Here is a 24,571-nt window from a genome sequence, read left to right as displayed (position 1 = left end):
TCGAATCTCAGTAAATGGGGTCGAGGTCCACTCAGCCTTCCATCCATCCGTGGTCGGTAAAATGAGTACCCGGCATACGCTGGGGGGTAAAGAAAGGCCGGGGAAGGAACTGGCAATCCCACCCCATATATACGGTCTGCCTAGTAAATGTCGCAAAAGGTCACCCTAAGAGTCGGAAACAACTTGCACTATAAGTGCGGGGACACCTTTACCTTTAATAATAACATAATAAAATAATAATAATAAAAAATCAAAACATCAACAGGATATTTTTATCAGGATAAACCAAAAAGATGCAAAATAGTCAGCAAGCTTAGTAAGACTCTTCTTCAGGGTACCACTGTCAGTCTGACTGACAGGATTCAGTTGCACTGCAGACTGGGGCTTGTTGTGTATTAATTCTTGTCGGCCCTTTCTATACTCCACTTTAGGACTGAGACCAATTCAGACTTTATGGCTTTTACACAGAGCCATCATCTTCAATATCTCCTCTCTCCTTTAATATCCAGTCTGATGAAGAGTTCTGAAGAACTCAAACGCTTGCTCACAATTTTGTGACATTTTGGTTGCCTTAACACCAGTATTGCCTACTATATAGAATTTGATACTTCTTTTATGGGCCAACACAACTAGTTTTGCTTTCTATAAAGAAACTAGTTTTTTAATGGCCATTCTGAACCACTAGGGAGCGCAAGAAGCACACAAACTGAACCGCGACCGAGAAACTAGCCCTTGCAAATAAGTAGGAAGCAGGGGCGCGGTGGACGTGGCTGATGGGATCTGCTAGGCAGGGATTGGAGCAAAGCAAAAAGGGAGGAGCAATGTATCTTATATTCTACCTACGGTTTTTACGCCTCTTCAAAGGGCGTGTATGAACATTTAAGAGACGAAAGTAACGTCATCATAGCACTATCCCGTCCTCCTCAAGAAGGAGGTGACGCGTTTGACGCGTCAGGTCAGAGACGTGGGCGGGGCCAAAGCTTGATTGAATGATCCAAACCACCGCTTTCCGAGTAACCTGTTTCCCCCCCTTCCTTAGAAGTGTGGAGGGCGGGGAGAGAGGGCGTGGCCTTCAGTGAGAAAGAAAGGAGGACGGCTTTCCTAGTAGCCACCCGAAAGTCTACGCCCGTTGTTTTGCTCGTATAAGAGAAGGGAGGCGTGGTCTCAATGGGAAGCGGAGAGCGGGGGCTGGGACGACTGGTTGCCATGGGTTCACTTCCGTCTCTGCTAGGCGGAAGTGGCTGAAATTCTACTGCCGCTTGCCGTTTGCTGTCGTTGCCCTCGGTCAGTGCGGGGGGGGGGGGAAGAGGAGAGTCTCTCCGGCGCGCTTGCAGGAGGGGTGGGGGGAGCAGAACCCCGGAGAATGGGGGAGGGGAATAGGAGCAGAAAGGAAGATGCAGGATAAACAGGGAGGGAGGGAGCAAAGGACATGAGGGAGGGAAAAATGCAACCCTTCTCCACTCCGCATTATGTTTGTCAGTATATCTAATAGAGTCTATATTTAAGGAAGAAAGAAAGAGGTCCCTACCGTCTATTAGGAGCTGTGGGCAGAAAAGGAGCAGGGAAAGGCCTTGTGATTTAATTTTAAAAGGTACCCTGTGAAGGAGACTTTCTCAGTCTCTCTCGCACACGCACACACACGCTCCAAGGTGTATGTAATTTATAAGTGAGCATGGGAGGCTGCGTTGTACTGGTCAACCCAGTATTGCTTTCTCTGACTGGCTGCAGCTGACCAAAATCTTAAAAGCAGGCCTGGTATTTGTATATACCATGGTCTGGGATCTGTTGTGATAACGGAGGGACTATAAATATAAATAAATTACGACTATAAGTTGTAATCGACTTGAAGGCACATAACAACATAAATATGCCTAAAAACAATTAGAGATTTTTAAAACTTCATATACTCCTTGTTCTCTGCAACTCTGTATATATGGGAGGAGAGATGTGTCACAGATGTCCCTTCTCCCTCCCATCTTCAGAGAGGCAATTACATTGCAGAGAAATCTGCTTGCTTTTGTGTTTGGGTTGCTACACCTGTAGAATGTGTGAGTGCTTTTATTTCTGTTCCAACTCAAGTTCTTTGGGCAGCCTTAGGATTGCATTTGATTCCCTTGCAGGGTAGAGTTTGTGTGATGCCATAGAGTTAGTTAGCCATGGGAAAGTTCTGATCTCACTTGTGATTGTCTACTAAATAATAACAGTAGCTGTGAGCAAGGCTATGTGGGGATGAGTTGCTTCAAGAGCAGAAGGTTTTTAATCAAGATTTATATGCTGCACAGGGGCATGGTGGCGGAGGCTGGAACAACTGGAGGTGCAGTGTTGTGACTCCTTCCAGGGAATCCTGTCAGGTTGGTTTAGATCCAGTGAGAATTTGTGTTTTTCTTAAGAATGTGTCTGGAAAAACTACTCCACCAAGAGATGTGAAATTGGGCTTGAGGAGATTGGCTGAGGAGGACAGCTAGATACTGATGATGATGAAAGTGCTGTGGTCCATGGGTTTACTATAGCAGTGCTCAAGGTCTGTTGTGAAGACCAGACATCCCCTCTGTGAGATGGATGATTCTGCACAAGCCTTTAAAAAGACTTAAAAAAGGAATTATCCTGGAACCAGAAGATAAAGCTGCTGTTCCTCATAGTGGTGGTCAAGGCTACAGGAACATTTTCCCACCACCACCACCTTTGAGCATTGGGAGGTCTGTTTAGGAAACTGAAGAAAGAAGACTCATTCTGGCTTATCTGTTGGTACTGATTCCTCAAGGTGGAGTCTTTGAAGGGGGAGGGGGGTGCCAAGAGGCCCCCCTCCCCCAGGAGAGAAGAACATTAGGCTGGCCACCCTACATCTGTGGTGACATGACACCTGCCAGGTGAGATTCATTATCCCACTTGTTACACTTCAGTTTATCTTGCAAGTGTTCAGATGTTATGCACAATGTGGTATGCAAGTATAAAATGATTGAATCAAGGATGTTTTTAGCTTTAATGTTCTGCATTCTGAACTTGGTAGGATAGGTACAGTAAGTATGTAGGATTCTGTGTACTCCTTGTCCCTTCTATCTTGTGTGTCCCATTTCTCTCCTAACAGGTTAGGTAAGTTGAGTAGACTTATGCACATCAGTTTGACTTAAATGCTTTATTCTTGGTGCAGAATTGCATTTAGCATGGTGCACACAACCCTTTTCTTACTATGTGAACCTTGTTGCAAAAAGAAAGATGTGACGGCCTTCTGAATGCATCCTGTACTGGATCTGGGTATTTTTCTGTATCAGTTGAGTTCAGTCATTCAAAGGCTGAGACCTGTGCAAGTGGTATGCATGTAGTACATGGAACCTGCAAAAGGACAAATGTAATAATTTCAGGAACAGATTTGGATGTTCAGCAATGTGATGTGTAGTTCTAAAAAAATCCCTTAGGTAAAGGACATTATGATAAAAGTATGCTGGGCATATTGATATTTTTTTTGTTTCTGTTTCTCTTTAGAGGATACGGTTGTGTTGTGTGTAATTTGCAAAGATTAGGCCAGGGGGCTTTGTTTAGGTCGGATGTGAGATACTTCCAGTTTGACCCATTGGGGTGGTTTTATTTGTTTAGGCAGATCTATCATTATTTTTGTAATTGCTTTCCTACAGTAGTTGTACTTATTACAGTATACACCTAGCATTTTAGAGTTGTCAAAATACTTCAGATTCTGAGTAATTCCCATAAGACTCTTATAAGTAAGTGTTGCCATTGTATTGAAGATTGGAGCTCACAGGTGGGAACCTCTGGCCCAGCGGCTGACCATGTGGCCCCTTGATCCTTGCCCATTGTGACTGGTAAAGTCTAGTAAGAGCAGATTGACTGGATGGATCCAGTAAGTAGTTAATGTTTTACTATGAGGAGGGGTTATGCTCAGTGCCTTGAAAGAGGTGGTGGTGTATTCCCTCTTAAAGAGGCCTTTCCTAGATCCAGAGGTTTTAGAAAACTACTGCCCAGTCTCTATTATTCTCTTCCTGGATAAGGAGGTTGAGAGCATGGTGGCCAGCCAGCTGCAGGTATATCTGGAGGAAGCAGATTACCTTGATCCACTTCCAGTCTGTTTTCAGGCCTGGTTTTAGCACCCTTAATCAAAACAGACTTGATCGCCCTGACTGATGACCTTTATGGGGAAAGAAACAGAGAAGTTGTGACCCTGTTGGTTCTACTTGACCTCTCCACAACTTTTAACACCATTGGCCATAGTGTCCTCCTGAAACGACTCAGGGAGGTGGGATTTGGAGGCAAGGTACTATGGTGATTTCACTCCTACCTGCAGGATTGTTACCAGAAAATAATATTAGGAGACTGTTGCTTGGCCACATGGCTTTTGGTGTGTGGGGTTCTGCAAGGGTCCATAGTCTCCTACACTATTCAACATGTGCATGAAACCATTGGGAGCGGTCATCCAGGGATTTGGAGTATGGTGTCATCAGTAAGCTGAAGACATGTCTCTCTGTTTCATCTGAATTGGGAGAAACTGCATGCATTGGACTGGTGTCTGAATGGGGACCAGTAAGCTGAGGTTGAATCCTAATGTGCTGTGGGTGGGTGGTTCTTGCTTCTGGGAATTAGGTGTACAACCTATTCTGGAACAGGTTGCACTCTCTTTCAAGGAATTGGTTTGTAGTCTGGGAGTACTCCTGGATTCTAACTTGTCACCGAAGTCTCAAGTGGCTTCTGTGGCTAGGTGTGCTTATGCCCAGCTTAGGCTGTTCAATCAGCTACAGCTGTTCCTGGACTGAGGTAGCTTGACCTCAGTTGCTATGCTCTGGTGACCTCCCGCCTGAACTATTGTAATGTGCTCTAAGTGGAGCTGCTCTTGAAGATGATCCAGAGGGTGCAGAATGCAGCTGTTAGGCTGATAAGTGGGAGAGTCAGGTGGAACCTTGTGTCACTGGTGCTGAAAGCACTGCACTAGCTGCCAACAAGCTACCAGGCCCAGTTCAAGGTGTTAGCACTGGGATATAAAGCACTAAACAAAGCTTGGGATCCAAATACCTAAAAGATCACTTCCTGTCTATCAGCCATCTTGGGCCCTACGCAGCAGAGGAGGCCCTGTTGGTGGGGTTGCCAATACGGGCTGCTTAGCAGGGCTGTGGAATCAGTACGTCAGACCTCCGACTCCTCTATTTTTCTACTGTCCGTCTCCGACTCCTTCATAAATGGCAAATGTATATTTATCAATATTAATAAATTAATATTAATATTAAAATATTAATTTTATTTTGACGTCAGAGTTGGTACATTTCTACCGACTCCAGCTCCACCCAGAATTGCTTCTGACTCCACAGCCCTGCTGCTCAGTTGGCATTGACCTGTGTCAGAGCCATCTTGGTGGTGGTTCTATGTATGTGGAGTACCCTTCCTGATGAGTTGCACCTGTCTCCCTCATTATTAACTTTCAGGGAGATCTTAAATACATTCCTGTTCACTCAGGCATTTGATGGCTCAAAGGGCATGCTGAAATTATTAATGGTGAGGACAATAAAAAATAAAAAAGAGCATGTATAAAGAATGGAAGGAAGGGCGCATTACCAAGGAAGAGTACCGACGAGCGGCTCGGGCTTGCAGGAATAGTGTAAGGAAAGCTAAAACCCAGAATGAGCTGAGGCTGGCAAGGGAAGCGAGGAACAACAAAAAGGGGTTTTTCAGATATGTTCCAAGCAAGAGAAAGACCAAGGAAACGGTGGGACTGCTGCTCAATGAGGATGGCAAAATGTTGACAGATAACAAGGAAAAGGCAGAACTGCTCAACACCTATTTTGCCTCCGTTTTCTCCCAAAAAGGGAACAGTGTGCAACCTTGCATTGGTAGCAATCTCAGTAAGGGGTCGGAATTGCAGTTCAAGATTGATGAGATAGTCAGGAAATACCTAGTTAACCTAAATGAGTTCAAATCTCCAGGGCCTCATGAACTGCATCCCAGAGTATTGAAGGAACTTGCTGATGTACTCTCGGAACCTCTTGCCATCATCTTTGAGAAATCCTGGAGAACGGGAGAGGTGCCGGAGGATTGGAGACGGGCAAACGTCGTCCCGCTCTTTAAAAAGGGTAAAAAAGAAGATCCGAGGAATTACAGGCCGGTCAGTCTGACTTCAATACCGGGAAAGTTATTAGAACAGATAATAAAAGAGTCCATTGGCAACTATCTAGATGACAATGCTGTGATTAGTAGGAGCCAGCATGGGTTTGTCAAGAAAAAATCCTGTCAAACTAATCTCATCTCTTTTTTTGATCAGGTCACTAGCTTAGTAGATGGTGGAAATGCTGTAGATGTCATCTATCTAGATTTCAACAAAGCGTTTGACAAAGTCCCCCACGACCTTTTGATTAGCAAACTGGTCAAATGCGGACTACATGGAAATACTGTCAGGTGGATTCACAACTGGTTGGAAAACCGTACTCAAAGAGTAGTCGTCAGTGGCTCTGCTTCGGACTGGAAGGAGGTTTCGAGTGGAGTGCCACAGGGTTCTGTCCTGGGGCCGATACTCTCCAACATTTTTATTAGTGACTTAGATGATGGGGTGGAGGGAAGCCTTATGAAGTTTGCGGATGATATGAAACTGGGAGGGATAGCTAACACAATGGAAGACAGGAATAAAATCCAAAGGGACCTGGATAGACTAGAAAATTGGGCTGAAAATGAAATTCAATAAAGACAAATGCAAGATTCTGCATTTAGGCCACAAAAACAAAATGCACGGGTACAGGATGGGAAATACCCGGCTTAGCAGTAGTGCGTGTGAGAAGGACCTTGGAATTGTAGTGGATCGCAAGTTGAACATGACCCAGCAGTGTAATGCTGCAGCAAAAAAGGCAAACGCGGTTTTGGGCTGCATAAACAGAGCTATAGTTTCCAGGTCGAGGGAAAGTAATAGTCCCACTATATTCTTCATTAGTCAGGCCTCATCTGGAATACTGCGTTCAGTTCTGGGCGCCTCATTTTAAGAAAGATATAGACAGGTTAGAGCGGGTTCAGAAGAGGGCGACGAGGATGATAGCTGGTATGGAGAACAAGTCTTATGAGGAAAGGTTGAAGGAACTTGGCATGTTCAGTCTGGTGAAGAGAAGGCTGAGGGGTGACATGATTGCACTCTTTAAGTACCTGAAGGGCTGTCACATAGAGGAGGGTACAGATTTGTTCTCTGCTGCCCCAGAGGGTAGGACTAGGTCTAATGGTTTTAAGTCTTCCTTTTATCCTTTTAACATCTTTTAAAACATCTCTTGGGCTTGCATGGAACTTTGGGTGAGCAAGTGTCCTCTTCCCTTCTCCCCCGGCGTCATTTGCCGGGGGTTCCCCTCCCCAGTTTTTTACCTTTTCCTCCGGCGGTGGTTTGTGGGTGTTCCTGTGGCGTTTTCCTCTGCCTTTTCGGGCAGAGAGGCTTGTTTTTCTCCTGGGCGGCCTCGTTCTTGTGCTGCTGGAGAGGGGAGTGGCGAGTCTGGTCGGCGGAGGAGAGAGGCTGCGGCGCGGCTGCCCTTCGCTGGTGGCACCGGAGGAGCAAGACCTGGGAGGGAGAAGGTCGCTCCGTATTTTCCTTGGCTTGTGACATCGGCGACGCGCCCTCTCGGCCCGTGGTGTCGGCGGTGCGGTGTGGTACACTTTCTTTGGCCCACGACATCGGCGACGCGCCCTCTTCGGCTCTCCTCGGCCCGTGGCATTGGCGGTACAATATGGCGCGGTTCGGCGCGCCCCTCTCTCGGCCCGCGGTGTCGGTGGTGCGGCGCGGCACATTCTCTTTCGGCCCACGACATCGGCGGCGCAGTACGACGCGCCTTCCTTGGCCTGCGATATCAACGGTGGGGTGCAAGGCAGCGACACTGACGGTGACATCAACGGCGGGGCGCAGCACGACATGCCCTTCCTGGCCCACAGCATTGGCGGCACGTGTGTTTGGTGTGTTTGGATGTGTGGTGTGTATATGTGCTTATGTTTGATGGTGAGTGAGTGTGTGAGTCTGTATATATAAGTTTCATTATGTGTCTGGGGAAGAGTCTTTTGCAACAAACGGGAGGACTTGAGGGGGCCCCAATTAATGTAGTGACGGGCAGAGGGAGGTATGGCGTTGTGAGAAGGACGTGCCAGGTAAGGGGAACGTGGCCCAGACAAGTAGTGCCTGTGCCTTGTTCCGGTCCTTCTCATACCCGCAGGGTTGTTGGTTGTCCTCTCAGCCAACTCTCAGATCTCCAGCTGCTGCTTTTTAATGCCAGATCGGTTCATAATAAAAAAACCCTCGTCCATGATTTGATTATGGACGAGGCAGCCGATCTGGCATGCATAACCGAGACCTGGGTGAGCGAACAGGGAGGAGTTAGTCTCTCCCAGATCTGCCCACCGGGGTATTTGGTTCAGCATCATGGTAGATCTGAGGGTCGGGGAGGTGGGGTTGCTGTGGTCTATCGGAGTTCCATCTCTCTCATCAAGCACCATGTCCATGTAGCAACTGGTCTGGAGTGTCTGTACCTTGTGATGGGTCAAAGGGACAGACTGGGAATATTGTTGGTGTACCGCCCACCTTGCTGCCCAATGACTTCCCTAACTGAGCTGACGGAGGTGGTCTCGGAGGTATTGCTGAGATCCCCCAGACTATTAGTACTGGAGGATGTCAACATCCATGCCGAGGCTACTTTATCTGGGGCGGCTCAGGACTTCATGGCCTCCATGACAACCATGGGGCTGTCCCAATATGTTAGTGGCCCAACACATGTGTCGGGACATACTCTAGATCTTATTTTTGCTAATGGACATGGGGATGGTGATCTGGATGTGGGGAGTTTGACATCTCTCCGTTTGTCATGGACAGATCACCGCTTGTTGAAGTTTAGACTTACAGCGGCTTTTCCCCTCCGCAGGGGTGGGGGACCTATTAAATTGGTCCGTGTGACGCCCTTCCCTGGCTCTCCCTGTCAGGTTCCTACCTGCTCGTGGCTACTGCCTGTCACTAGGCACCACCAGGGACTCCACCAGTCCGGACTGTCCTTTTTTATGGTTTCTCTCTCCGCTCTAGCATAGACCTCACCAGATCCCCCTGCTAGGCAGCACCACCAGTCACGTCCTATAACCAGTATCCCCAGAGACTCTGCCTGAGTCTCTCTCAATCAGGTTACCTCTGTGACTGCGTGCTTAAGCTGTCCCAATCCCTTTGATCTATACAGAATGCATATAATTCTGGTTTGCTCTGGATACTTGTGGTGTTATATTCTTCCCTTCACCGCTGCCACCATTTGTTATTGTTACCCTTCAGCCTTGGTATTTACCTTACCCTCCCTTCTGGTCTGTGAAACCCCAGCCAAGGATCAGGCCTTTGGTAAACCAAATAAGTATTTATTAAATAACAGAGATAACAAGATTACTTTATAAAGGCACATAAGCATATGGTTTCTTCTATTACTATGATACTTATCATAAACTAGAACTCCCACTCTCTCTTTCTCCACACTCTCCTGACAAACACCTCTCAAAAACCCACCAAAACAACCCACTCACGTCCACCCAGATTCAACTGTCATTCTTCCTTTTATACGCTCAGCCATTCTAACACTCAGCCAATCATCCAGCATTCTACAGCTCATTTACTCCCCCCTCCTCTTTCATTCCACTTACCATGTATCTCCTATACAAACAGCACTTACCATATATACATTAATACAGGAACATCACAGTCCGCCCCCGGAGACTAATGAATCCTGAAGGTTTTCAAAGGGCTCTGGGGGAGTTTCCGGCTGATAAGACTGGCGCTCCTGTCGAAGCCCTGGTTGAACTGTGGAATACGGAGATGACCCGGGCTGTTGACACAATTGCTCCTGCGCGCCCTCTCCTATGTAGAGCTCATACAGCTCCATGGTACACTCCGGAGCTGAGAGTGATGAAACAGGATAGGAGGCGGCTTGAGCGGAGGTGGAGGCGAACTCCTGACGGATGTAATTATGCACTGGTGAGTGCCTCTACTAACCTGTATTTAGGAGCGGTGAGGGTGGCGAAAAAACAATACTTTGCTGCCACTATTAAGTCATCTCTTTGCCGCCCAGCGGAGCTTTTTAGAGTTGTCCGAGGGCTACCTCATTCTGGCCCTGAGGACATGATAGTGCAATCGGTAGCCCGCTGTAATGAATTTGCTGGGCACTTCCAGAATAAGATCTTATGCATCCGCCGGGACTTGGACTCCCAGTTTACAGCAGTTGATCCTAATGAGGTGTCCGGAGCACAGTCTTGTCATGTTTTATTGGATGAGTTTCAGTTGGCTCAGCTCGAGGATGTGGACAAGGTACTTGGACAGGTGTGTGCAACCACTTCTACACTAGATCTTTGCCCCTCCTGGCTAATAAAAACTAGCAGGGATGGAACAGCTGGCTGGGCCAGGGAAGTGATAAATGCCTCTTTACGAGAGAGAGTGGTCCCTAGCTGTCTGAAAGAGGCAGTAGTGAGACCACTTCTGAAAAAACCTTCCTTGGACCCAGAAGACCTTAATAGCTACAGACCAGTAGCAAATGTTTCATTCCTGGGCAAGATCTTGGAACAAGTGGTTGCTGGCCAGCTCCAGGCGCTATTGGATGAAACCGATTATCTAGATCCATTTCAATCGGGTTTTAGGCCCGGTTTTAGCACCGAGACAGCCTTGGTCGCCCTGTACGATGACTTATGTCGGGAGAGGGACGGAGGTAGTGTAACTCTGTTGATTCTCCTTGATCTCTCAGCGGCTTTTGATACCATCGACCATGGTATCCTTCTGGAGAGGCTCGTGGAGTTGGGGGCACTGCTTGGCCCAGTCTCAAACTTGCCATTCTTAGGCAAGATGATTGAGCGGGTGGTGGCGAAACAGTTGCAAGCACACTTGAAGGAAGCGGATTACCTAGATCCATTTCAATCGGGTTTCAGGCCTGGGCAGGGGACTGAAACAGCCTTGGTCACCTTGGTAGGTGATATGAGGAGGGCATGGGATAGGAACGAAGGTACCTTCCTTGTCCTCCTTGATCTCTCAGCGGCTTTTGATACCATTGACCACGGTATCCTTTTGGACCACCTGAAGAGGCTGGGCATAGGAGGCACTGTATTACAGTGGTTCCGGTCCTTCCTCTCTGGTAGGTACCAAAGAGTAGCACTGGAGGAGGAGGTTTCAGATCCGTGGCCTCTCACTTGTGGGGTGTCACAGGGTTCTATCCTCTCCCTGATGCTATTCAACATCTATGTAAAACCGCTGGGAGCAATCACCAGGAGATTTGGGCTGCAGTGTCATCAATATGCAGATGACACGCAGCTCTATCTCTCATTTAAATTTTCACCGAGGTTGGCTGTAGAAACCATGTCCCAAGTGCCTGAACTCGGTGAGTGACTGGATGGGAAGGAACAAGCTGAAGCTGAATCCTGACAAAACCGAGGTACTGTTTGTGGGAGACGAGGGAAGGCTGGGGGATGTGGACCTGATGTTCAATGGGGTACGATTGCCCCTAAAGGACCAGGTCCGCAGCCTGGGGGTCATTCTTGACTCCCAGCTGTCCATGGAGGCTCAAGTCTCAGCTGTGAGCAGGGCAGCGCTGTATCAACTGCATCTGATACGGAGGCTGCGCCCCTACCTGCCCAACCATTTGCTCCCACCAGTGGTACATGCCCTGGTCACCTCTCGCCTAGACTACTGTAATGTGCTCTACATGGGGTTACCCTTGAAAACGGTCCGGAAATTGCAACTGGTACAGAATGCGGCGGCTCGTATGATCAAAGGTAGCCGCCGACAAGATCATATTACTCCAGTTTTGAAGGAGTTACATTGGTTACCGGTTGTTTACTGGGCCCAATTCAAGGTGTTGGTTTTGACCTTTAAAACCCTATACGGTTTGGGCCCAGTTTATCTGAAGGAGCGCCTCCAGCACCATCAGGGATGCCGCTCGACAAGATCAGCCTCTCAAGACCTTCTCTCGATCCCACCGGCTAAATCAGCTAGGCTGGTGAGGACCAGAGAGAGGGCTTTCTCAGTATTGGCCCCCACCCTATGGAACTCCTTCCCAAATGATCTCCGACATGCCCTGTCTATGATGAGCTTCCGCCGGACTTTAAAGACTTGGCTCTTCAGGCAGGCTTTTGGGATGGGTTGAAACTTTTAGTGTATGTTTTAAAAATTTTAATGCTTATGGTATGCTTAATGTCTAATGTATTATTCTGTTTTGTACGTCGCCCAGAGTGGCTGGGTAACCAGCCAGATGGGCGACTAATAAATCCAAGAATAAATAAAAATAAATTGGCAGTGGTTCCACTCCTACCTGGCGGGTCGTCTCCAGAAGGTAGTGCTTGGGGAACATTGCTCGACACCGTGGGCTCTCCAATGTGGAGTCCCGCAGGGGTCAGTTCTGTCCCCCATGCTTTTTAACATCTACATGAAGCCGCTGAGTGCGGTCATCAGGAGTTTCGGAGTGCGTTGCCACCAGTACGCTGATGACACGCAGCTCTATTTCTCCTTTTCATCTTCTTCAGGTGAGGCTGTCAATGTGCTGAACCATTGCCTGGCTGCGATAATGGACTGGATGAGAGCTAATAAACTGAGGCTAAATCCAGACAAGACTGAGATGCTGTTGGTGGGTGATTTCTCTGATCAAATGGTGGATATGCACCCTGTTCTGGACGGGATTACACTCCCCCTGAAGGAGCGGGTTCGTAGTCTGGGAGTACTCTTAGATCCTTCCCTGTCACTCGAGGCTCAAGTAGCCTCGGTGGCACGGAATGCGTTCTACCAACTTCGGTTGGTAGCCCAGCTACGTCCCTATCTGGACAGGGAGGACCTCACCCAGTTGTCCATGCTCTGGTAACCTCTCGATTGGATTACTGCAATGCGCCTCTACGTAGGGCTGCCTTTGAAGATGGTTCGGAAACTACAGCTTGTGCAAAACGCGGCGGCCAGGCTGATAACGAGGACCAGGTGGTCCGAACATATAACACCTGTTCTGGCCCGCTTGCACTGGCTACCTGTATGTTTCCGGGCCAGATTCAAAGTGTTGGTTTTAACCTATAAAGCCTTATATGGACCACAATACCTCCTGGAACGCCTCTCCCGATATGAACCTGCCCGTACACTACGTTCAACATCGAAGGCCCTCCTCCGAGTTCCGACTCATAGAGAGGCTCGGAGGATGGTTACAAGAACTAGGGCCTTCTCAGTGGTGGCCCCCAAATTGTGGAATAGTCTTCCCGTTGAGGTGCGCTTGGCGCCGACATTGCTATCTTTTCGGCGCCAAGTTAAAACCTTTCTCTTTGCTCAGGCATTTTAGTTTAATATGTTGAATTTGGTTTTAGATTTGTGGATTTTTATATATATGTTTTTGTACCGATTTATGTGATTTTATTGTATATACCTTCTGTTGTACACCGCCCAGAGAGCTATGCTAGTGGGGCGGTATAAAAATCTAACAAATAAATAATAAATAATAAAGTTGCAGGAGCGTAGATTCAGATTGGACATTAGAAGGAACTTCTTGACAGTAAGGGCAGTTCGGCAATGGAACCGACTGCCTAGGGAGGTGATGGGATCTCCTTCGCTGGATGTCTTCAAGCAGAGGCTGGACAGCTATCTGCGGGAGATGCCCTAGCTGTGGATTTCCTGCTGTGAGCAGGGGGTTGGACTCCATGGCCTACAAGGCCCCTTCCAACTCTATGATTCTATGTGACTGTTTTACATGTTTTTAGATTATTCATAATGTTTATAAATGTGTTTAGATATTTTTGTTGTGGTTGTTACATGCCTTCAAGTCGGTTACTACTTATGGTGACCCTGTGAATCAGTGACCTCCAACTGCATCTGTCATGAACCACCCTGTTCAGATCTTGTAAGTTCAGGTCTGTGGCTTCCTTTATGGAGTCACTCCATCTCTTGTTTGGCCTTCCTCTTCTCCCTTCTGTTTTTCCCAGCAGTATTGTCTTTTCTAGTGAATCATGTCTTCTCAAAGTATGATAACCTCAGTTTCATCATTTTAGCTTCTACTGACAGTTCTGGTTTAATTTGTTCTAACACCCAGTTAGATATTTTAATTGTTTTTAAATATTTTAAACATGTTTTTATTTTAAGTTTTTCCAGTTTGTTTGCTCATTTTGGAGGAACGGTGAGATAGAAATTTAATAATAATAACTAGGTCTGACATGGGTCCCAATTTGGCCCATGAAACAATTTTCCCCAGATCGCATCCACATGCCCCATACTTGATATCATATAAAGTCAGGTGTGGAGCAGGTAGAGATATGGCTGCGAATGAACCATCAGAAGCCTTAAAGTGCATTCCTAGCTGTTTCTTAAGCTGATTGGTAGTGACAGCAAACCCACTGGTTTGGATATGTTGCAGAGTTCCCAGTGGGGAACTCTGTAGTGCAGCTGACCCCTTCTAGCTATGTAGTATGTGAGATTATGATAGTAGCTGAGTTAATGTCAGAGGTCAAATCTGAATCAGAGGCTTCTAGTTAACAGCACAGTCTCATGAATTGCAACCTGTGCATGCTTCTTCAGAAGTAAGTCCCAATATGTTCAACTGTACTCCTAGTAAGTGTTAATTTAGTTTATTATTAGATTTATATCCCACCCCTCCTTCCAGTAGGAGCCCAGTGTATGTAGAATTGCAGCCTTGGCCACAGTGACACATTTGATAAAGAACTGCCGTTGTATAAATCTATGGTGCGGCCGCATTTGGAATACTGTGTACAGTTCTGGTCGCCTCATCTCAAAAAGGATATTATAGAGTTGGAAAAGGTTCAGAAGAGGGCAACCAGAATGATCAAGGGGATGGAGCGACTCCCTTACGAGGAAAGGTTGCAGCATTTGGGGCTTTTTAGTTTAGAGAAAAGGCGGGTCAGAGGAGACATGATAGAAGTGTATAAAATTATGCATGGCATTGAGAAAGTGGATAGAGAAAAGTTCTTCTCCCTCTCTCATAATACTAGAACTCGTGGACATTCAAAGAAGCTGAATGTTGGAAGATTCAGGACAGACAAAAGGAAGTACTTCTTTACTCAGCGCATAGTTAAACTATAGAATTTGCTCCCACAAGATGCAGTAATGGCCACCAGCTTGGATGGCTTTAAAAGAAGATTAGACAAATTCATGGAGGACAGGGCTATCAATGGCTACTAGCCATGATGGCTGTGCTCTGCCACCCTAGTCAGAGGCAGCATGCTCTGAAAACCAGTTGCCGGAAGCCTCAGGAGGGGAGAGTGTTCTTGCACTCAGGTCCTGCTTGCGGGCTTTCCCCAGGCACCTGGTTGGCCACTGTGAGAACAGGATGCTGGACTAGATGGGTCACTGGCCTGATCCAGCAGGCTCTTCTTATGTTCTTATGTTCTTAACTGGAAGCTCAGTTTCATAGTGTCTGTGAAGAGTTCTTGCTGCAACTAACACTTAATTCTAGTGTGCAGGCTTGACTGTCCTGTTTGTTTGGGCTATGTGCCCTGCTACCCTTATTCTTGAGATCATACTTGCATTTTGAAATCATAGTTTTGCACTGAAGGATGGAAGGATGGTTCAACTGGTGTGGGTAGGATAGTGCTTAGTGTTGCCACTGTCTCTTGGTATAGTTGTGCTGTCATGAGCTACTGCAATGATGCATCATCACAACACATATTACAGTGGAGCAAGAGCCCTTACTCCTGAGCTAATTGCTTCCTTGCATAGCAAATTAAATGTCAGGCTATTAGTCTGATTTGTGTAAAGCAAGGGCTGCCGGGATATTTTTGTAAGGTACTTTCTTTAGTATCTGTTCATCCACTGTGGAGTGGATTATTGGTTGCAAATGTTGTTTTTGGAGCATTATTTTTGGCATTCGGCCCTCTTGCCCTCATTGTTCCCCAAAACTTTCACCTTCCTTTTACCTGCTTGATTACTTTGATGCTTGCAAAAAAAAATCCAGGTTTATGAAAGCCCCAATCAGCTAGTAAAAGGAAAGAGTACTTATTACGCCAATGTGCATGTCTGCATAATTTGGAGTACAGCAAGTCCAAACATAGTCATAATTTACTTCAAGAGTTAAATTTGGGCTTCCATGCTAAAGAAGATGCTTAGCACCTTCTTGATACAATGCTAAATTGGAGGGGGAGATATTAGAATATGCCATCTGAAAGATGAACCAAATATGCTGAAAGTACAGAAGAAGATGGTGCATGTGTGTACATGCTCTTGTTTCACTGATCCTATGGAACAGGAAAGAAATGGAGAAAAAATGGTGAAAGGGCCTGCTGCCTCATAACTTTTCAACAGGTGGAGTTGTTAGGACTTCAGTCTCCAGTAAGCAGCTCTCATACTTTTAACATATCTGCACTCTCCTGGAGTGAGTTCAAGTTGAGTCCACTACAGTGTTTAACAGTATGCATCCAGTATGCTGTTGCAGCATGTCCTAATTAAATGATTGGCTAGCAAGATCAATGATACTGCAGTCGTTTCAGTAATCCTTCGCTAGGTTTCTATTATGGGCAAGATGTTTCAGCAACACCCTGTCATTTAGCACCAACATCAGGTGCTCTCTGTGAATACTGAATTCCGCCCATCTCGGGTTACTTGAAATACTGACTGCATTTTGAGCCCCTCATTATCTCAGTCTCTTTCAAATCATTTGAGCCTCTTCCTTGTTTTTAATGCAAGTGTATTGAGGGTCTGCCTCTTATGATGTTTTGTGAATGGGGGAGCGGGGAAGAGACTGAGTTCAAAGTGAACACAGGAGATAAACTCAAGATGCCACTATGGTGGTGTATGGTTGTGGGTTGTACCTTCAGAGTCTTTTGTGGTGGCATCCATGTTATTCCCTTACCTCCTCCACCAGTCGTGGTGACAGTTGCATGTAATGTGAAACCATGGTTTAGCATTACACACAAATGAAGTTGCTGTCTTTCTGCTTGGCTACTCAACATGCTCAGCATAATATTGGTTCCTGTCAGTTTAGACTGTTCCATTTAAAGCTGTTCTCTTCTTTCCTGCAACACCTGAGAGTTGGTTTGTTACTGCTTCGACAGTGGCTGATCCCAAACTTGCTTAACATATCACTTTAAATCAACAACAAACCAACAACAACAAACAACAACAAAAAATTCTATAAATACATTCAAAGCAGGAGACCATCTAGGGAGGCGATTGGACCCTTGGATGATTAGGGAGTCAAAGGTGTACTAAAGAACGATAAGGAGATTGCAGAGAAGCTAAATGAATTCTTTGCATCTGTCTTCACAGTGGAAGATATAGGGCAGATCCCTGAACCTGAACTAACATTTGCAGGAAGGGATTCTGAGGAACTAAGACAAATAGTGGTAACGAGAGAGGAAGTTCTAGGCTTAATGGACAATATAAAAACTGACAAATCACGGGGCCCAGATGGCATCGACCCGAGAGTTCTCAAAGAACTCAAAGGTGAAATTGCTGATCTGCTAACTAAAATATGTAACTTGTCCCTCGGGTCCTCCTCCGTGCCTGAGGACTGGAAAGTGGCAAATGTAACGCCAATCTTCAAAAAGGGATCCAGAGGGGATCCCGGAAATTACAGGCCAGCTAGCTTAACTTCTGTCCCTGGAAAACTGGTAGAAAGTATTATTAAAGCTAGATTAACTAAGCACATAGAAGAACAAGCCTTGCTGAAGCAGAGCCAGCATGGCTTCTGCAAGGGAAAGTCCTGTCTCAGTAACCTATTAGAATTCTTTGAGAGTGTCAACAAGCATATAGATAGAGGTGATCCAGTGGACATAGTGTACTTAGACTTTCAAAAAGCGTTTGACAAGGTACCTCACCAAAGGCTTCTGAGGAAGCTTAGCAGTCATGGAATAAGAGGAGAGGTCCTCTTGTGGATAAGGAATTGGTTAAGAAGCAGAAAGCAGAGAGTAGGAATAAACGGACAGTTCTCCCAATGGAGGGCTGTAGAAAGTGGAGTCCCTCAAGGATCGGTATTGGGACCTGTACTTTTCAACTTGTTCATTAATGACCTAGAATTAGGAGTGAGCAGTGAAGTGGCCAAGTTTGCTGACGACACTAAATTGTTCAGGGCTGTTAAAACAAAAAGGGATTGCGAAGAGCTCCAAAAAGATCTCTCCAAACTGAGTGAATGGGCGGAAAAATGGCAAATGCAATTCAATAGAAACAAGTGTAGAATTATGCATATTGGAGCAAAAAATCTTAATTTCACATATACGCTCATGGGGTCTGAACTGGCAGTGACCGACCAGGAGAGAGACCTCGGGGTTGTGGTGGACAACACGATGAAAATGTCGACCCAGTGTGCGGCAGCTGTGAAAAAGGCAAATTCCATGCTAGCGATAATTAGGAAAGGTATTGAAAATAAAACAGCCGATATCATCATGCCGTTGTATAAATCTATGGTGCGGCCGCATTTGGAATACTGTGTACAGTTCTGGTCGCCTCATCTCAAAAAGGATATTCTAGAGTTGGAAAAGGTTCAGAAGAGGGCAACCAGAATGATCAAGGGGATGGAGCGACTCCCTTACGAGGAAATGTTGCAGCATTTGGGGCTTTTTAGTTTAGAGAAAAGGCAGGTCAGAGGAGACATGATAGAAGTGTATAAAATTATGCATGGCATTGAGAAAGTGGATAGAGAAAAGTTCTTCTCCCTCTCTCATAATACTAGAACTCGTGGACATTCAAAGAAGCTGAATGTTGGAAGATTCAGGACAGACAAAAGGAAGTACTTCTTTACTCAGCGCATAGTTAAACTATGGAATTTGCTCCCACAAGATGCAGTAATGGCCACCAGCTTGGATGGCTTTAAAAGATTAGACAAATTCATGGAGGACAGGGCTATCAATGGCTACTAGCCGTGATGGCTGTGCTGTACCACCCTAGTCAGAGGCAGCATGCTTCTGAAAACCAGCTGCCGGAAGCCTCAGGAGGGGAGAGTGTTCTTGCACTCAGGTCCTGCTTGCGGGCTTTCCCCAGGCACCTGGTTGGCCACTGTGAGAACAGGATGCTGGACTAGATGGGCCACTGGCCTGATCCAGCAGGCTCTTCTTATGTTCTTAGCTTCTTATGAAGCTCTCCCGAAACACAGCCAAGACTTCAACAAGTAATGACTTGGCTGCATCTCTTACTCCCTCAACTGGATGTAGTTTTGTTTATTGTGTAACTTTTGTTCCTTGGAATCGACCCAACGGGAACATAAAACCAATGGAGAAATGGTGTGTTGTCTCAGCAGTTCTGCAGCATGGCTAATTAGGTCTCAGCCATCCCGGCCCAAATCTGAGACAAAGTGGAGTGGATCAGGGAGAAGCATCCCTCCCTCATAGGAACTACTTGTACTTCTTCCTAAGGGTGCCCCTTCTTACAGCTGGAGAACTGTAACCTTTTGTTCCATCTTTGAGCTACTCACCCTCTCCCTTCCCAAGCCCAATATGTGTTTTTTCATGCTCATTGCTTGCTATGTCATTTCTGTTTTCAGATAAACCCCATATAACACACGTGTATAATAAGGCACTTGTGTACTGTAATACGTTCTGCACAGGGATGGGGCACCTGTGGTCCTCCAGATGTTGTACTCCAACTCGCATTAACCCCAGCCAGTGGTCAGGGATGATGGGAGTTACAGTCCAGTATATGGAGGGCCACATGCTCCCCATACCTGTTCTACAGTGTCCTCACCGCCCCAGGAAGAAGCCATCGTGGGGCCTTTCTCTGTACAAACTAGCAAGACTACAGATAGAAATTTCTCAGCCCCTCATAAGACCACTAGAATTGCTTTGCTGGGTTAGCTCAACATATATCTTGAGCAGTCCTTTTCTAGCAGGGATGCCTCTGGGAAACCCACAAGCAGGGCATGAATGTAATAGCTCTCGCCATGCTTTGCCCACTAGTAAATGATATTTAGAACTATACAGGCTTCACACGTGGTCTTTTCATTTAGCTATCATAGCTAACAGCAATTAATAGACTTATCCTCTGTAAGCTGGTTTGGCTTTTTAAGAAATCCAGATAAGCTATTGGCCATCATACATTCTGTGAGAGGCTATCTGATTCAGACTTCACTTGAGACTGACTTAAATGAGTATTCAGAATGCTTAATATTGCCCCTGTGATCGGGGGAAGTACTCTTTTCATTAGCGTTAAATATTGAAAGCCATTTAAGTAAGTATCTGCTGCTAGGGAGAACACAAGACACATTGCCAAGAGCAGACAACTGCCTTCTCACAGATTGCCATGATCTGCAGACCTTGATTGGCTCTGTTGAGGGTTATGATTGCCATTTGACTGATAATGTTTTTAAAAGAGAATAGTAAACCTAATTGCAAGATGACTGACTTCTAGAAGCCAGCAGACTTCAGTCCAGCCCATAAGCTTTGCAGATCATCATACCAGATCAGTGTGCTGTAGTAACTAGAATGTTCATAGTTCAGGGAGCCCTAGCTTCAGATATCTGCCCAGCAACACACACCCCAAAAGCCCAAGGTTACCCGGTACTATCTTTGCCTAATCTACCTGTGGGGGTGGTCATGAGCATAAAAGGTGGGGGGAGAACTCTGTATGCAGCTCTTGGATCCTAGAGGAAAGGTGGAATAAAAAATAAGGATCTTCCTCACCACACCAAATGCAGTTGATTTGGTAATAGTCTTGATTCCTGGACGCTTGTGTCCTGAGCTGTCTTTTCCCTAAAAAATTATAGCACAGAATGAGTGCCTGTGAGAATGGCCAGACTTCCCGCTCTGCATTTTACCTCCCATTCCCAAGAGTAGAAAGAAGTCCTTAAGGGCAATGTGCTCCCAAGCACCTTTGGAGGGCCTTTCCTTTGTGAAGGTAGTGCTTCCTCACCTGTCAGGGGGTTGTATCATCTTCTGTCCTCTTTTCTCTCCTGCCTCCAGAGATTGCAGCCTCACAGATGCTGCCCTGTGGCCTGAGGTGAGATAGTGGTTCAACTGAGAGGGAGAGGTTTGGCCTGTTGGCTGCACTTGCTGTACACATCCAGGAGACCAATTTAGGAGACTCATGTAGTCTCTAAATGCACTGTGCAAAATGGTGCCTGCCACTTCCCCAACTTCTTCTTATTCTTCTTAATGGAGCAGCACAATCTGCATGCATTTGCAATTGCAGTTGCAGCACAACGCTTTCACTTCACGTACATGTGTACTGGCCCCACATGATGCCTCAGTGCTTGCTATAATGGTGCACCTTGACGCTCTAATAACCCAAATTGCTTGGCTGGAACTTCCTGGCTTTTCATCCTCTCATAATGGCAGTTGGCCAAGCCAGTAAAATCCTCTCTAGTTGGCATCACTAGACTGGTACCAATCTGACCACTTGCATGTTTGCTTTATACTTTGCTCCTAAGCCCTCTATCCTTATTTCTGTTCAGAGGTGCCAGTAGGAGAAGTTGGGTGGTGCAGCTTAAGCGCAGGAGAGGGCAACAGGTCTGGAGGGAGAGTTGCAGGGCATATGGGGGGGCAGACTATACGTGAAGGGTAGGGTGCCTAGCTGGGCAGCATGGAGACCTTACTTCTGCCTGTGCTATTGGAGGACACCATGTTGGACTAAAAAAGGAATGCCACTTTCAGACTAGCATTCTTTTTATATGGAAAAGTTAACAACAATTGGGCATTGTCAAATAGCTGCTAATTGACATTTGGTCTGTCAGTTGATCAGCACTCCAGTTCGAGCCAGGCAAGAGTGGAATCTATGGATTCACCTGAATCTTGATCGTATCAGCTCTTGTTCCGAATAAGTTTCTCTAAGTTTCAAGGCTTCACTGGAGAAATTTGAAAACTAAGAGGATATAATAATAATAATAAAATTTTATTTTTGAGTCGCCTATCTGGCCGAATAAACAGCCACTCTAGGCGACGTACAATATCATGATAAAATACAATATAACCAAAAATATAGTAATTAAAATTAAACAGCATTAAACAACATTAGAAACTGACCCAACCCCAGAGACCCCATAGGCCTGCCTGAATAGCCAGATCTTTAAGGCCCGGCGGAAACCTGTCAGGGAGGGGGTGTGGCGAAGATCGAAAGGAAGGGAGTTCCAGAGGGTGGGGGCCACAATCGAAAATGCCCTCTCTCTGGTCCGCACCAGCCTTGCTGTTTTAACTGATGGGACCGAGAGAAGGTCTTGTGCAGCTGATCTTGTCATGTGGCATAATTGGTGATGCTGGAGGCGCTCCTTCAGCTAAACTGGGCCAGAACCATATAGGGTTTTAAAGGTCAATACCAATACCTTGAATTGGGCTCGGTAAACAACTGGTAACCAGTGTAGATCCACTAACACCGGGGTGATATGATCACGGCAATGGCTGTTCTTAATCAAGCGCGCCGCCGCATTCTGTACCAGCTGTAATTTCCGGACCGTTTTCAAGGGTAACCCCACCTAGAGCGCATTACAGTAGTCTAAGCGAGAGGAGACCAGGGCATGTATCACCCGTGGGAGCAGATGTACAGGAAGGCAGGGTTGTAGCCTCCGTATCAGATGTAATTGATACCAAGCCGCTCGGCTCACTGCCGAGACCTGAGCCTCCATAGACAGCTGGGAGTCAAGAATGACCCCAAGGCTACGGACCTGGTCTTTCAGGGGTAATCTTACCCCATTAAACATCAGGTCTATATCCCCCAACCTTCTCTTGTCCCCCACGAGCAACACCTCGGTCTTGTCGGGGTTCAGTTTCAGCCTATTCCTTCCCATCCATTCACTTACGGAATCCAGGCACTTGGACATGGTCTCCACAGCCAACTCTGGTGAGGACTTAAACGAGAGATAGAGCTGAGTGTCATCTGCATATTGGTGACACTGCAGCCCAAATCTCCTGATGATGGCTCCCAGCGGCTTTACATAGATGTTGAATAGCATGGGGGAGAGGATAGATCCCTGTGGCACCCCACAATTGAGAGGCCAAGGGTCTGAAACCTCATCCCCCAATGCCACCCGTTGATGTCTGTCTGAGAGGTAGGAACGGAGCCAATGTAAAACAGTGCCTCCTATTCCCAATCCCACCAGGCGATGTAAAAGGATACCGTGGTCAACGGTATCGAAGGCCGCTGAGAGGTTGAGGAGGACGAGGAAGGTATATTCTCCTCTATCCAACGCCCTCCTCATATCATCCACCAGGGCGACCAAGGCTGTTTCAGTTCCATGTTCAGTCCTGAAGCCCGATTGGAATGGGTCTAGATAATCTGCTTCATCCAAGTGTGTCTGTAACTGTTTGGCCACCACGCGCTCAATCACCTTGCCCAAGAATGGCAAATTAGAGACTGGGCGAAAGTTATTTAATTCTTGGGGATCCAAGGAGGACTTTTTCAAGATGGGCTTTATTACTGCCTCCTTGAGGGCTGTTGGCATTGCACCCTCTTCCAAGGATGCATTTACCACCGCCCTGATCCCTCCACTCAGCCTCTCTTTACAGCTCATAATGAGCCATGAGGGGCAAGGGTCCAGCAGACAAGTGGTTGGCTTCACAGTAGAGAGCACCTTGTCCACTTCTTCAGAAGGAAGAGGCTGAAACCAATCCCACCGGACCGGAATGCTACTGACCGCCTCTGGCTCACTTCCTGTATCCATGGCGTACGGAATCATGCTCTTCAGTCGCTCGATTTTATCTGCAAAGTGTTTAGCAAATCTGTCACAGGAGGCTTTTGAATGCTGCATGGGTTCCTGAGGATATCAGTTGAAGATGGGCCTTTTAATAATCATGAGGGAGGGATGCTTCAGCACCTGTGGACATGAGGCCCTGATGTATTGTCAGGTGTTTAGAAACTCAGCAGCCATTGCTGTGTAGAAACACTGGCAGATCATCTCAAACAAAATCTGAACAAGGCAAAAATGCTTCTATCCCTATTGGTGTAAAGAAAAACTAAAAATGTATAGTGATGAGGCCTGTATTTAATTATATAAAGTCTCCTCCCTCTTCTCTCCCCTCCCCCCCATGATCTGCTTCTTCTGTGACCCTGTTACACAGATTACCTATAAGGTTGCTTGTTTGGATGTCCTTGGATGAGAGCCTAATTGCAAAAGTTCAGCGAAAGTAATCTTTTTGCTCTACGACAAAAAACAAATGCACAATCCAGAGGTTAAGCTTTCTGATAAACTAGAACTTGGACTTCTGTGAATCTTTCTCCTGATCTTTGTTCCACTGTGGCGTAGTGCTTAAGGTGTTGGACTATGACCTGAGAGACCAGGGTTCGAATCCCCACACAGCCATGAAACTCACTGGGTGACCTTGGGCCAGTCACTGCCCCTCAGCCTCACGAAAACCCTATTCATAGGGTCACCATAAGTTGGAATCGACTTGAAGGCAGTACCATGTCTCATCTATCAGTGGTGCAGTAAAGCGAATGTAATGGTGCATCAACCTATAGTAGTGATATTTGATTATTTCTTTGGCAACAGGCATCATATCTACTTTTTCTTTTTTAATTAGGTGACTTCTGGAGGTCTCACCACTTTCAGAAAGTGGATATAACGCCTGCACATGTGGCGTCATGGGACTTGCGCTAAAAACATGAGGAGCATTTTGTGTCAGCTTCTGAGAAAAAGGTAGGTGGATACTCGATAAGCACAGGTCTGTTGTGAACATAGGGGGGAAATCAAAGCTTTCCCATCTTGCATTTTTAGATGTGGGA

The 24,571-nt window shown here is 46.4% G+C and overlaps 1 protein-coding gene across 2 annotated transcripts in view; it reads left to right on the top strand.

The window, feature by feature from the left end:
- Positions 1–1,025: 1,025 nt before the first annotated feature.
- MGAT1 (alpha-1,3-mannosyl-glycoprotein 2-beta-N-acetylglucosaminyltransferase) overlaps positions 1,026–24,571 on the top strand; it is a 68,851-nt gene continuing 45,305 nt past the window's right edge. The window contains exons 1-3 of one of the 2 annotated variants that reach the window (XM_061619090.1): positions 1,026–1,284; positions 2,283–2,867; positions 24,370–24,485. The gene's annotated coding sequence lies outside the window, so the exon portion shown is untranslated. Of the gene's footprint in view, positions 1,285–1,411; positions 2,868–24,369; positions 24,486–24,571 lie in introns of those variants that run through there. The other variant, XR_009761576.1, reaches the window with a different exon arrangement.

Source organism: Rhineura floridana, chromosome 3 (genome assembly GCF_030035675.1).
Source record: "Rhineura floridana isolate rRhiFlo1 chromosome 3, rRhiFlo1.hap2, whole genome shotgun sequence".
Classification (NCBI taxonomy): domain Eukaryota; kingdom Metazoa; phylum Chordata; class Lepidosauria; order Squamata; family Rhineuridae; genus Rhineura; species Rhineura floridana.
Note: the sequence above shows the minus strand (reverse complement) of the source record. Positions and strands in the feature narration are given on the sequence as shown.